The sequence below is a fragment of the Malaclemys terrapin genome, chromosome 5, assembly GCF_027887155.1.
Source record: "Malaclemys terrapin pileata isolate rMalTer1 chromosome 5, rMalTer1.hap1, whole genome shotgun sequence".
Classification (NCBI taxonomy): Eukaryota; Metazoa; Chordata; order Testudines; family Emydidae; genus Malaclemys; species Malaclemys terrapin.
The window spans coordinates 69,401,013-69,414,609 of record NC_071509.1 but is presented as its reverse complement, the minus strand read 5'-3'; the positions used below and the strand labels follow the sequence as shown (position 1 = coordinate 69,414,609).

The window sequence follows — 13,597 nt, the reverse complement described above, 5'->3', positions numbered from 1 at the left end:
AAATCACTATCAGACTGTGATAATGTTCCTACATGCCTGCCTTCCTATCCCCACAGCTCTATGTTAAAAAACAAGCAAAAAACCACCGTGTATATCATAATTGTAGTTTTAGGAAGATTACTGTATAAGTCAGTCCAAGTAGCTGTTTACACAGAATCAGTGGTATAACAATCCATGTCATGGCCAGACAGTGGAAATATTAACCCAGGGCCAGATTCTGGCTGATTGGTCAGAAGGTGGCCAAGTTGAGAGAGAGCACAAGGAGCTACACACAAACCATGCCTAGTAGCTGCCTGGAATCCCATGGGGGTAAACAGCCCCTACTCTCTCTGTGCACTGCAGGTGTTAACTTTCTGAAGGTAAGTGGGGAGGTGCAAAATATGTGTGGGGACCTGTGCCTTTCATTTCTCCCTCCCCTCCAGCCCCTTGTTTCAGAACTGGCTGGATATGAATCTATCAGCATGTGGCACCCTCTGTGAGGGCAGTAGTTACTGCTCCAGCTAGAAGGAATACTGCTCATAGGCGCTGGCTTCCTTGCTTTCCCTTGGGTGCTCGACCTGGCCTCGCCCCCACTCGAACTCTTCCATTTGGCCCTGCCCCGCCCCCGTTCCAATCCCTTCCCCAATGTCTACGCCCCCTCCCTGCCCATATTCCAATTTCTTCTCCAAATCCCTGCCCCGCCTCTTCCCCACCTCCTCCCCTGAGCGCGCCACGTTCCCGCTCCTCCCCATCCCTTCCAGCACACCTCCAAACAGCTGTTTGGCAGAGGCCTGGGGAAGCGCTGGGAGGTAGGCGGAGGAGCGGGGATGAGGCGCACTTGGGGCGGGGAGTAAGGGGAGCTTGGCTGCCAGTGGGTGCTGAGCACCCACTAATTTTTCCCCATGGGTGCCCCAGCCCCAGAGCACCCACAGAGTCGGCACCTCTGATACTGCTAGAATTCCAGCTGGGATTTCCATCCAGAGAACTGAACCCTCCAACATACCTCCCCTGCACAATGCTGAATTGTTCTCTAAATTTTCTTCTAAGGAGCTGATGGAGTTCTCATGGTTTTGAACTCTGCATGCTAACTCCCTCCTTCCCACCCAAAATCAGTGTTGGAGAGTAGCCTTTCCCAAAACCTAACTGCCTTGAACAATAGGAAAATGGAAATTGGAACCCAGATCCAAATTTCACAAGTGGCTCCTTTCATTATGATGGACTGAACCACCAGGGACTTAATGGACTTTGAACACTTACTTGCATCTGAATTATGTGGCTTCAGCCCATGTCTACTTTTAAAAGTTTCTTAGCCTTTTTAGTATGTTGACTTAATCAGATGCAACAACAGACTGTTCACATCAACCACGGAGAACTGGAAAGCTCTTTTAGTCTTACAATACATGTTCAAAGTTTTCTTCCGGGTAACCTTTCTCTCCCAAACATTGAAATCTTCTGAGTCTCAGTCAAGGAAATTTTTGTAATTACTTCCTGATGTGTGAGAAAATCCATGCGCTTTGTCTCCTTCACCATTCAGTGACCTAATTACTACTTGTCTGAGCAATGTTTAGAAATACATACTTAAACATAATATACTGAAAGTCTGAGTTAGCAGCTGAAAGAAATGTCTGAGACAAACCACTTCTTGTGTACTCTAAGCAGACTGTGTTCATACATCACATTAGTTAAATCCTTTTAACACAGTTTGCCATAATTCTCAACCCTTCCGTGCCCCCAACTGTTCCTCATGTTTCCCTTGGGCAGCGTTGTATACAAATTCTCCACAAACACTCCATGTCACAATTATTTGATTAACTGTTATCTTTGAGGGGTTCGAGGAGTGTGTTGAAGAAGAGACCACAATTTTATTTGAAGTAGATGCATTACCTACCCATAGTTAAGATTAGACCTCGTGTCATAGAGTTCATTTTATTTCTACAATACATTTGTGATTAAACTCTTATTTTTCTGTCTTGTTTACCACACGTGCTATTCTGTAACATAACCAGCTTTAAAATCCACCATTGATGGCTAAAAACTATGAAACCTCAAAACTATAGCTCCTATAAAAACTTTGCATGCATTCAGACAAAAAACATCTCTGTGTATAAACAGATTGTCATTTGAAGCATGTACATTATAGCTAGGAGAAATATCCCCAGAGGAAAAGTCATTGAACTGACAAGAAACAACTGCTGTGTCAAAATGTATTTCACTAAATCAAATTCATTCATTTATAATGCATGTTTTTAATTACTATCTACCTTGGCCACCTATTTTTATAATATACAGAATGTTTAGCATAAATTATTAATATTTTAAGTTTTGATATAATATTTTAACCATAGTTTTTCTGTTTAACTATACAAATAATATACCTTTGGCTTTTTCCAATATTACAAATATAGTTTTATAGCATTATATTTATAAGATAAATTATATATCAAAGTGCAAAAGGCCAAATGCACAAGTGAGTCTAAATTCATGTAAAGGAATCTAAAATGATGGAATATACACAGTCTTCCTACCTCTTATCTAGACTAGATCCTTTACTACTGTGTAACTTATACCCTTTTTACTCATTGCCTCGAAATTTGGTCCTCTGAGTTAAGGTTAAAATGGTGTAACTCTTATGTCACAGGGATGATAAGAAGCTACATGATATAACATTTCTGACTCTTTTAGATTAATTTAATCTTGGTTTTGAATTTTGGCCAGTGAGCAGTGTACAGTTTGGCAGATGCCCTTGTGTTGTTGATAGCATATTTCCTATTTGCTAAAATCAAAAATAAATTGTGACAGATATGGGAATTTCCTGCAATATACTGGAAAACCTTACTGAATTAAGTTTAAGTATCTTATGAGTTCACTGTATTAAAATGCAAATGTATCCCCCTGGTTATTCAAGATCTCAGCCTTTTGAAACTTTGCCATCAGGAGGGGATCTTTGTCTGCTGCCCACTTGTTATGTGAGGAAAAGATCAGAGGCCCAAACTGTATAAAGGAGTGACTCAGAGAATCATGGGTGTGACAATTCTGAGCTAATAGCTTTTAACCTGTGACCACAGAAAAAATCCTTGGTGGGGTTTGAAGGACTGACTCCTACCAGAGTCCTTGTTGCAATTGGAATGATGTCTGGTAAGCTTATTAATGTGCATGTAGGTTTTTATTGTTTTTAATGTTTTCTCTGTAATACTTTCACCTTAAGAGTGAATGTGCTTGCTTAGGAAAAGTTGGCAACTTATAACTGTGAACAATTATTCTATTTATAGCCTCTGAGGAGAAAAGCAAAGCAGGCTGCTCAGGCAGTCTGACTTGCTGGGGAATTTACAGTGCAGCCTGGAACTGTCCAGTCTGGACATACCCTGGTCAGGAGGGAGGGAGAGAGACGTGTATCTCCAGTCAAGATAGGGGTGCCAGAAGCCTTAGAAAGGGTACCCTTGGTAAACCATAGAGGGGGCATACAGATGCAGGTGTCCTAAACTGTGACCTAAATAAACTGGACTTCTCTGTTTTCTTTTCTTTTCTTTTCTTTTCTTTTATTTCCTTCAGAAATTCCCATTTGCTAGGTAGTTATTTCTAGTCCAGTGTAGCTCTGAACCTGAGAGAAAGGCAGGGGGCAGGGGTGAAAGTGAGCCGGTATGGACTTGCACCGGCCCGTATGCAGCCCACCACTTTAATGTCCCTGCCCCTTTTGCGTCCCCCATCGGCAGCCCTGTTGGTAGGGTCCGTACCGGCAGGGCCACAGACAGGGGAGGCAAAAGGGGCAGCACTTTAAGGACAGTCTTTTGCCGCAGCAGCGCTTTAATGTTGCTGCCCCCCCCACACATTGGCGGCCCTACCAGCAGGGCCACTGATGGTGGGGAGGGGGAAGGGGGGTGCACAGCAACGTTAAAGCACTGCCATGGCAAAGGACCCTGCAGCGCTTTAACGTCCCTGCCCTTTTTGCCCTCTCGGCCACTGATAGGCGGTGGGGGGGGGGAAAAGGGAGCAACTGCCCGGGGCTCTGGCCCTTTAAATCGCCACTGCAGCCCAGGGCAGCATGGGCCAGGTGGCTTGGGAGGGCTGGCTGCGGGATGCTTACCCTCAGCCCTGCCCCTTCTGCCTGAGGCCCCTCCCCGTCCGGGGGCTGGCCCCAGCCGCAGACCTGTATCGGTAAGTATATGTAGTTACTTTCACCCCTGGAGAAAAGGGAGGCAGGAATAGTGACAGGAGGATCTGGTGTTATTTGTGGAGATAAAGCAGAAAATATGCAATCCATTTGTAAGAGTAAGTCAACTGTACAAGAAAAAATCCAAACTCCAGAAAGAGGATTGTCCAACAGCATTTTGAATATTAGGGAGCTAAAAACACCTAAATCCTTTTTGTCTCAGAATTCCTTGCAGAAGGAATAGTAATGTAGGGGATAGCTGAGTTTCCATGAGATCACTGCCAGAAAAATATTCTTGAGTGTTGGTGCATTTTGTAAAGAGTTGCTGAAATGACAAAGGAACTAGAGCACAATGATGGTGACTAGGCTGTGTGTACTGGATGTGAGCTAATTAGTCAGGGATTATTCTTTTTAATTTGTGATATAACTATATCATAGACCTAGCAGTTGCCATTAAAATGTCAGAAATTGTCACAGTGTAGTGTAATAGCACTCAGTTTAAGAACTCCGATGCCATAGTATTGTGTGTGGTGTGTGAAATAAAACCCGATGTGTAGATAGAAACAACTGTAGTTACTGTGTGAGATCTATTTTATAAACATAGTCCCTAATTCTATAAACATTTACGTATCTGAGTACCTTGAAGAACCTGAGTGAACTCAACCCAGTGATATCTAATGAGACTAATCACATAATTAAAAGAACAGGAGTACTTGTGGCACCTTAAAGACTAACAAATTTATTTGAGCATAAGCTTTCGTGGGCTACATCCCACTTCTTCGGATGCATAGAATGGAAGATATATTGAGGAGATATATATACACACACATACTGGCCCTGCCCCCACTCCACCTCTTCCATTCTTTTGCATAGATACTGTCCGGTTTGGCCAATGTACATGGCAGAGGTGTTAGTCTCTAAGGTGCCACAAGAACTCTTGTTCTTTTTGCAGATACAGACTAACACGGCTGCTACTCTGAAACACATAATTAATGTGACTCATGTGCATGTGTTTTCTGATTGGAGCCAATGTTTGTAATAATAATTTAAAAAATTAGAAATCCCACTAGATATGGCAACAGAGCAGGAATCCCTATAATGCACTTTGTATGCTCATTTCAATAAAGATGTATTTTAAAAGTACACAGAACTACCTGCTATACAGGAGTTGTGCACTGTCTATGAATAGGAGTTATTTAAGGGCCCATACTGGCACAACAACAAATGTGTTTAAACTGGCCATCAACAACTTTGGGCTTGAAATTAGACAAAGGTTTCTAACCATCAAAAGAATGAAGTTCTGGAATAACCTTCCAAAGGGAAGTAGTCTGGGCAAAAAAACCTAACTTGTTTCAAGACTAAGGTTGATAAGTTTATGGAGGGGATGGAATGTGAGGTTGCCTACAATGGCATATGGCCCATCTGCTACTGCTATTACTATATATATGTGTGTATATAATATATATATATATATATATTTAAGAATCTAAAGTGGCGTCTTTTGTTTTTCTTCAAAACAAAGAGGAGCCCCAGTGCTGATACAGGGGCACAAAGATCTGTCATGAGCGAGCAATTGAAGAAATAGTGACAAACAAGGAGGACTTGAAGTGTCTATTTCCAGCCCTGGATCTTCTGAGAGGTCACCTAGGAAGAAGTCCTATGCAGCAGTCACAGCGGACCAGGCTTGATCTTCTGGGTAAGACTCCTCCCAATGGAAGCATTATCCTAGGATGCATTGGCACAGATATGTGATTCAGTTGTACTACACAGGGGAAATAGACACATGTGCTACTTGGAATTTTGTTGTTGGGACTCTCTTGTTAAAATTTTTAGGATTCTTGATGGCACAACTGAAAGCTGTGATACACCTGCCAGGTAACAGAGAATTTTGATGTCAGTTTTTAGTCCTACAGTGAAATGGAATTTTTCTGGGAATGGTTTGGAATTAGTAAGAGGTGTAGGGAATGGGATGGCATAGTAGATGTTTCTTTATTCCAACCTGCTATTAAGCCTGTGACGCTTCTGCAATGAAAATTATACATTTTGCAGATGTTCTGCACTGGGTTTCACAATATGCTAAAATGTTACAGCCTCCAGGTAAAGCTTCTGATCGATTTAGGGTTTGAAATGGTGAATTTTAAAGGCATCACTGAACTTTTCCAGGTAAATAATACAGTGAAACATCTCTCCAATATATTTTACTTAGGTTCTGAATAGGGCTATCCTGGATAGCCACACACTTATTTTACCTGTGGCTCTACAGATCATTTTAGTGTGGGCTGTGGTGTGAGGAAGTGCATACGCTGTGATTCTAATGCACACAAGACTGAGGACTGCAGGGACTTCATTAGATGCAATATGTGTGGGAAAAGTGGTAGTTCCCGGAGGCCTGGCACAATAGGGGAAGACATCATTCCCAGTCTCACAAGTATCTTTCCCGGGGCCAACCATCAGAGGATTCCAAGCAGCCCTGCAAAGATTAATGAAGGCCCCATTTGAAGTGGTAGGGCCTTTCTGCTTTTGGGGCAAGGACTTGCCTTGTTTACTGATACAGGACTGGAAAGAAATGAGAGAGTGGGAACCATTAAGAGTCAAGATGACACAGATGGGGACATAAACACTGGTAATGTGGGGCAGGCAGTCAGAGACAGGGAGGGGAAAAGAGAAACTGGGGAAGGAACATCCACATGCATAATTGTTTTTGTTTTTTTTAAGAAAGCAACAGAGGGTCCTGTGGCACCTTTAAGACTAACAGAAGTATTGGGAGCATAAGCTTTCGTGGGTAAGAACCTCACTTCTTCAGATGCAAGAAGAATCCCAATCACCTGGGAAGAATTGGCAGGCTACATGTATTGCAGACTCTATTGTTGGGGAGCAGATTTTGATGTGCTGTGCTTCAGAAATGGGAGAGTTTTTCTTGAAATCAGACTGGGAATGAGGGGATCCAAGGAGAGTGAAGGTGGCTACCACTATCTGAATCACACAGCATTATCTGTTCCAACAGATAATCGTTTTTCTGTATTAGGCGCTGTTGCAGACAAGGAAGAGCAGAAAAAGATGTTACAAATGCATTTATTGGGGGAAAAGAAGGCAAAGGTTATAGAGTTTGATTAACTTGAGAAAGAACCATTAGAATTGGGATTAGGATCTGGGGACTCAGGAGGCCCTCTCATTGAGAATAATGAACCAGTTAACAAGAAGGTGAGCTTCTTTGATTCATAGGGACTGGTACTTATGATGGTACAGGGTTACTGTTTTATACGTAAGCAGTATGAGAACTGTGGCTGGGAAGGGTATTATTACTGGTTTCTGTTATTTTAGTGTGAAGTATCGTTGTATTACCATCTATGTTACCATCAGAGTCAGAAGCTGAGGAAAGGGTTGGTTGGTTTGTTTCGTTGTTTGTTTTCTTCCAAAAAAAGGAGATTTTCAGCTATCTGTAATTTGTGGCCTATTCCTCTTTTGAATGGATTATAAAATTTTGACTTCCATTCAAGCCAAGAGGGAGGGGAAAATAACAAGGAAATTATTGCAATCGAGTCAGTCTAATGCAGTTGAAAGTCATACAATGGCAGATCTTGTGTAAATTGTGGGAAGTATTTGAAAATGGGTGAACATGGTGACTGTGAGAATGGTAGGGTTATGTTTTGGCCTTGAATCAGGCCAAAGCTTTTAATCGAGTGAAACTGCCTTACTTATGATTGGTCCTGTCTCAGTCTGGTATTCCCTCACAGATTCTTAATTGGCTACAGATTTTGTACAGATTTCATGTACTATGTATTCCTTTCGTAAATGGGTAAAGAATAGCGGCTATACAGATACATAGTGGGGTAAGGCAAGATTGTCCTTTGAGTCCATTGTTATATTCTTTTTCTTTGGGTCCTTTATTGTGGGCAGCCTGTGATATCAGGGGATTCAGGTCTTAAATGCATGGATTAAGGGGGAGATGACTTTTACTCTGTCAATGACTATTTTCACCCATGGATGATGTCATAGTGGTTCCAGGCAGTACAAAAGGTACGGACTTTTTGACATCTTAAACATTTAGCAGCTGGAGTAGTAAAGAACAAGGCTCTGTGGGTGAGGATTTTGAGGTGCTCTTTTGCTCGTCCAGAGGAGTTGCAAATTATGAGCCCTGGGGTTATAGACATTTTAGGCCTAATCTTCTGTGGTGATTCAGTTGCTGAGTTGAACTGGGAGAAGAGGTTTGCCTCCAGCCAGGTTAAGGTGATGAAATGGGAGAGATAGACCCTGATGTTGGCAGAAAGGGTGGTGATAAGTAAAACATTTCGGTTATGTCTTTGTATTTACATGACATGTGTCTATCCAGCCCTAGAAAATGGTAGGTCAAATTGACAGGGTTGTTTTTTTAAGATGCTCTAGGGCAATAAATGTAACCAGGTGAAGAGATGCATAGTCTACATACCAGTTAAAAGAAGGGTAGAGGATGGTATTCTCTGATGATTTCTTGATGATGGTGTTTTTGTTTTTTAAATTTTCATAGGGTTCATGTGGTGAGATAGGAAATAGCCACTTCTTTTCGAGTATTCGTGAGAAATGTCACAGGTAAAGAAATGGGGTAACTGGTAGGGGAAAAAGGGATGCAGCCCGTAAAAAACATATTTTTCTTCCTGCAACAGCCCTGCAGGCTCCCTCTTGCATACAACTTGCATTAAGATGTATCTTCTGACTATTGGCAAATTCAGGCAACAGCATTCCAGCCTGGTGGCTCGTAGTTAAGTAGATCATTATGTCAAGGGGTTCTTAAGGAATATTTTTCAGAATACCATTCGGCAGTACTACTGAATTGTCCAGAAGATTGTCTCAGTGAGTGATTGCTGTACCTTTGAAATAAGATTTCCCTTCACAGTGGCTGATATTTCATGGTACTTGGTATGTCCGAGGTAACTTTCAAGGGAAACGCAGATAAAGGCTACTGCCAGGAAGTCTGCTCTGGATCAGAGGAGACAATGGAACACATTTTATTATTCTGCTCCTTTATTGTCCACAGCTGGGAGCTGATGCTTGCAAAGCTACAAGTCCCACTGTTGTGCAGCCAGACTTATGAACTGGCTCTTGGACGTTTTCAAGCACCATAGGATTCGGCATCTTTCTCGATAAGGAAGGTCAGACATTTGCAGCATATTTTCTTTGAGAAGCTGGCAGTTGTTAATGCAGAGGTTTTATACTCTGTCTCAAAGCTGCTGTTCAGCCTGATTTTAGGCACAGAATAACTCACTTGAACCTCTAGCCCACACTATTTGTGCACTCATTCGATTGCTGGCAATGGCAGAGAAAAAAACCCAAATGAGTTTGGTGGAGTGGTGGTCAGCATGGCAGTGGGGCTAGGATACCAAATTGACCTTTTACTTTTGAGAACAAAGAGTCTGCGGTGGGGTGAGTTTGGCTGGTCTCTTTTTGTATCCATGATTTGTCCTCATTGTGACTGTAATTTTGGAGTTTTGTTTTTAAGTTTTTTATTTAAATACACACAGAGAGTGAAACCCTGACCCCAGAATAGCCAACAGAACAGTGACTAGGACACTGCTGGTCTGGGAAGGGGGAGTGGGGGCCCATGCTCAAATCATCATCTGAATTATATAGTGCCCTGGTGAATGCACTAACCACTGGGCTATTAGCTATTCTGGGGTGGTCTCATATTTATCCCAAGCCAAGAAAGGAAAATTTCTGAAATCTCAAGAACGTGTGAGGGATGAGAAAACCAAGTTTTACCTAGCTGTAGAAGGAATCTTGAGAAGTTCCCGAACATACACAAACATGCAGATAGGGAAGTCGATATAACCTAGGCATCTGAGCATCTGCAAGGAAACTAATTCCCAAACATGGTGGCACTGCAATGAGCCACTTCTTCTGCATTGCTCTTCAAGCTCAGTGTCCTATCTGCCAGCAAAGTTTGTCCAGGAGCCATGCTATTATATTTGTTTTACCTTCTCTAGAAAGGATAAAATTGCATAGGCATTAATGCTTGTCTCACCACCATTATCTCTCACATTGATATCTGGCCAAAAATACATTGGATCTCCATCCTCTCTTTCTTGCACTTTTTTAAAAAAAAAATGGCAACTCATGCAGGGATGAATTTTGAGTTTAACTCACTTCCCCTAGGGAAATCTCCTCCCCCAACTCTTGACTAATTACGTGTCCTAGTTCTCTTATAGCTTCTAAGACACCATCTTATTTGTGACTGGGTGGACAAGTTGAAAAACTGTCTTCTGGAGAGCATATTATTGGTATGGATTATCTGCAGAGTACAGTAAGAGCCAGATCCAAATCCCTCTCAAATCAATAGGAGTCTTTCCATAGACTTCATTGGGCGTTAGAGCAGTACCTAACTACATAGTATCCTCATTCTTTATGGACGCTAAGCATGCTACTTCCATTGCTATCTCCATGTTTTTTATTCCAGCTTTGCAGGACACAGATCTGCAAACTACACATGTATCTGCTTCTCCTGTACTGCAGCATGATATTCTGCCACTGTGTCAACAGGATATCTTTACTTCCTTTTTTAGTGTGACAATTTGACAAATATCATATTTATTGTTGGTCTTAAGAAAAATCAGGAAGTAACTCAAATAAATGTGTTATGCTGGAAGGTTCTAATGGATTCCATCAAGTGAATCTTTGATCCAAAGATAATCACAGACCTTGCTAAAGCATTCTTTCAAACTCAAAGGAAGAAATAATTAAGCCCTTTTATGTAGCGAGACAGCTGGAAACAATGGAGGCTATTCCTTATCCCACACTGCTAGACCTGAGTGGAACTATTCCAGTCAGTTTAACAGGGATTTCCCTGACTGAAAATGCAGGGACTCGGAGTATGGTTTGCAGGCTGTGGGTGTTAAGAGGAAAAAGCCTGGAGAAGAAACCTTGAGAGCAGGCTGAGATATGGAGCTTCTTGCATGCAGGGCTCGCTGCAGGGGCACAAGGGGATTTTGGAGAAAGGAAACTCCATACTGTTTGTTTCTACTGTGCTCAGGGAAACAGGACATTGTGTACGTTCTTTGCAAATAAACAAGATTACACCAAAGAAATACCTGATTCGTATTAACATTTTCTCCTCCTACCCTGTAAGGCCATGAATATTGGCTAGCTCCTCGGGCCAAAGGGACAACAATATCATGCTTGTCTCTCTTCACATAATATATGCTTCCAAATGGGATTACTCTCTATAAAATAACTGTTACTGATTAAAAGCTAAAATGAATTTAATATTTTCCCAATTACTACATCAGAAATACTTTAATAGAATTTCAATTTCTTACCTCTCCTATACTGTAATCACAAAAGTTAAAAAGTAGTAACTACTTTTATTCTAAAAGTTACAAATACTTCCACAAGGAGAGTCGCTTAAAGCCTTCTGGGAATTATTTACAGCAAGCTACATAAAGAATATCTGTTCAGGCTACAGTCAGAGGAAGTTTAGTATGTGTTAACACCCAACAAACATCTAACAATGTGTCTGAGTTGCATGCGTGACTGAGGGGAAAGCAGACTTCTTTGTGTGTGAGGGAGACGCATACCATTTTAACGTAACATTTTAAATATTTAAGCAAGCACAGAGTGCTGCTAACTTAATTGTTGTAATACAAGTGCTTAATTTAACAAGTCAGTCGGTTCTTTTCTTTAGGATTATCATAAATAATTTCTCCCCATAGTCTTTTCCCCCCTCTGTTTAACTGACTGAACACACTGCTTTATTTTGGACAACTAAAGTTTTCCTAAGTCTTTTTCTTGAAAAAACATCGATAGTTCATAGTAAATCTTTTAAAGTCTAGCTTCATGGATGATGCCATAGTTAGCAAATGCCTTACTAATTCTGAAGCTGAATAAATGAAAGAGCCTCAAATAGCTACAAGTGCTTTGGGTTGTGATTTTAAAAGTCAGAGGTGTTCATTCAAAATACCCAAATTAAGGGCAAAATTCTCTTTAGTGTGGAGAGCTGTATAAAGTTCATGAAGAACTCCCATTGATATCCCTGGGATGTCTGCAAGTGGATAAAAGGTAGTACACTCAACAGCCATTCAGACTGTGGTAAAAATAACAAAAAACCCAAACACCCCAAAAAACAAAACAAACAAACAAACCTACAACATGACTTAGAGGACAATTTTGCCTTTGAAAGAACAAAAAGGCATAATTCACATTTTTGTGTGTTGATTTTTTAATTCAGGCAACTCTGTATACCCTCGAGGAGGATGAATGTATTACTGTTAAAAAGTATTGGTAATTACTCACAGCCTACGCAGTGTAGTCATCAAACTGAATGGAAAGGAAAAACAATAACATGGTATTATTTCGAGTGTTTGGTTCAAAATTAAAGCTGACCCCTCTGACTGTAACGCTACAATCCCAGGCTTGCACTCCTGAAACGCTAGAGGAAAGTCACAGCATGGCTATCAGCAGTGAGACCATAGCTCCCACTATTTCCCCCTATATGACCTGGGTCTTTGTGACCTGGGTTCCAATATAGAAGCAATGGAGCAGTGAAGAGGGAAATAACACATGCTTTTATCTTTACAAGGAGCATAGAACTGTCACCATGTCAGAGGCGCTGCTTCCTGGAAAAGTTCTGATTGTTACAGCACACAAGTGGTGATTGCTCCCTCTGGGTGCTTTTTAGGGTGACCAGATTTTCCGATTTTTATAGGGACAGTCCCGATTTTTAGGTCTTTTTCTTATATAGGCTCCTATTACTCCTCATCCCCTGTCCCAATTTTTCACACTTGCTGTCTGGTCACCCTAATGCTTTTTGATGCAAATCCCCAAAAGGGATTGGAAAGGTGAGTCTCTGGTTTTTCTTCCCCGCAGCACCAGTCGAAGGAACTAGCCAGCTTTAGAGAGGGGAGCAAAATGCTACAACCCAATGGATGGCGCATTGGGTGATTTCCCTTTATGCTCTCTGAGCACAGGCCTCCCCAAGTGACCTCTCAGATAGATGGCTCTGCGTTGTTGCCTGCTTAAGGCTGTGGTTAAATGCTACAGTCTAGTCCTAAAATATCAGCATCCTGATAGGAAACCAAAATGTAAAAGGAAAGATTGGGCCGTATTTTCCTTTTTTCCTATAACATGTCGTCTTAATGTGGCTTGAAAGTATGTTAAAAGGGGGGAAGTGTACAAATAAAGGGCTAGTCCCTGGCCAGCATAAATCAGCACAGCTTTATAAATCTTAATGAGCTAAGCTAATTTACGCCAGCTAGATATGTCTGGTAACTTATTTTTAGTTAATTAGTTCATTTTAGGCAGTTTAAACCCTATTGCCCCCCATGCAGGCTACTCTCAGATAGTGGAAAAGCAACTCCAAAGTTCATTTAGGAGTTTACTACACATCCTTTCACAGGGTAGTTAAGAGATGACCCCATGGAGGGTAAGCAAATGCTTATTTCTCCATAAACTGCAGCTCCTTGGAGACTTGCTGACTCCAAACTACCAATGATTTTTTCCCTTATG

General features: G+C 41.5%; 1 protein-coding gene across 1 annotated transcript in view; it reads right to left on the bottom strand.

Annotated features, from left to right (window-relative positions):
* Positions 1-13,597, bottom strand: part of GLRA3 (glycine receptor alpha 3) — a 105,033-nt gene that overhangs the window by 27,527 nt on the left and 63,909 nt on the right. The window lies entirely within an intron of this gene.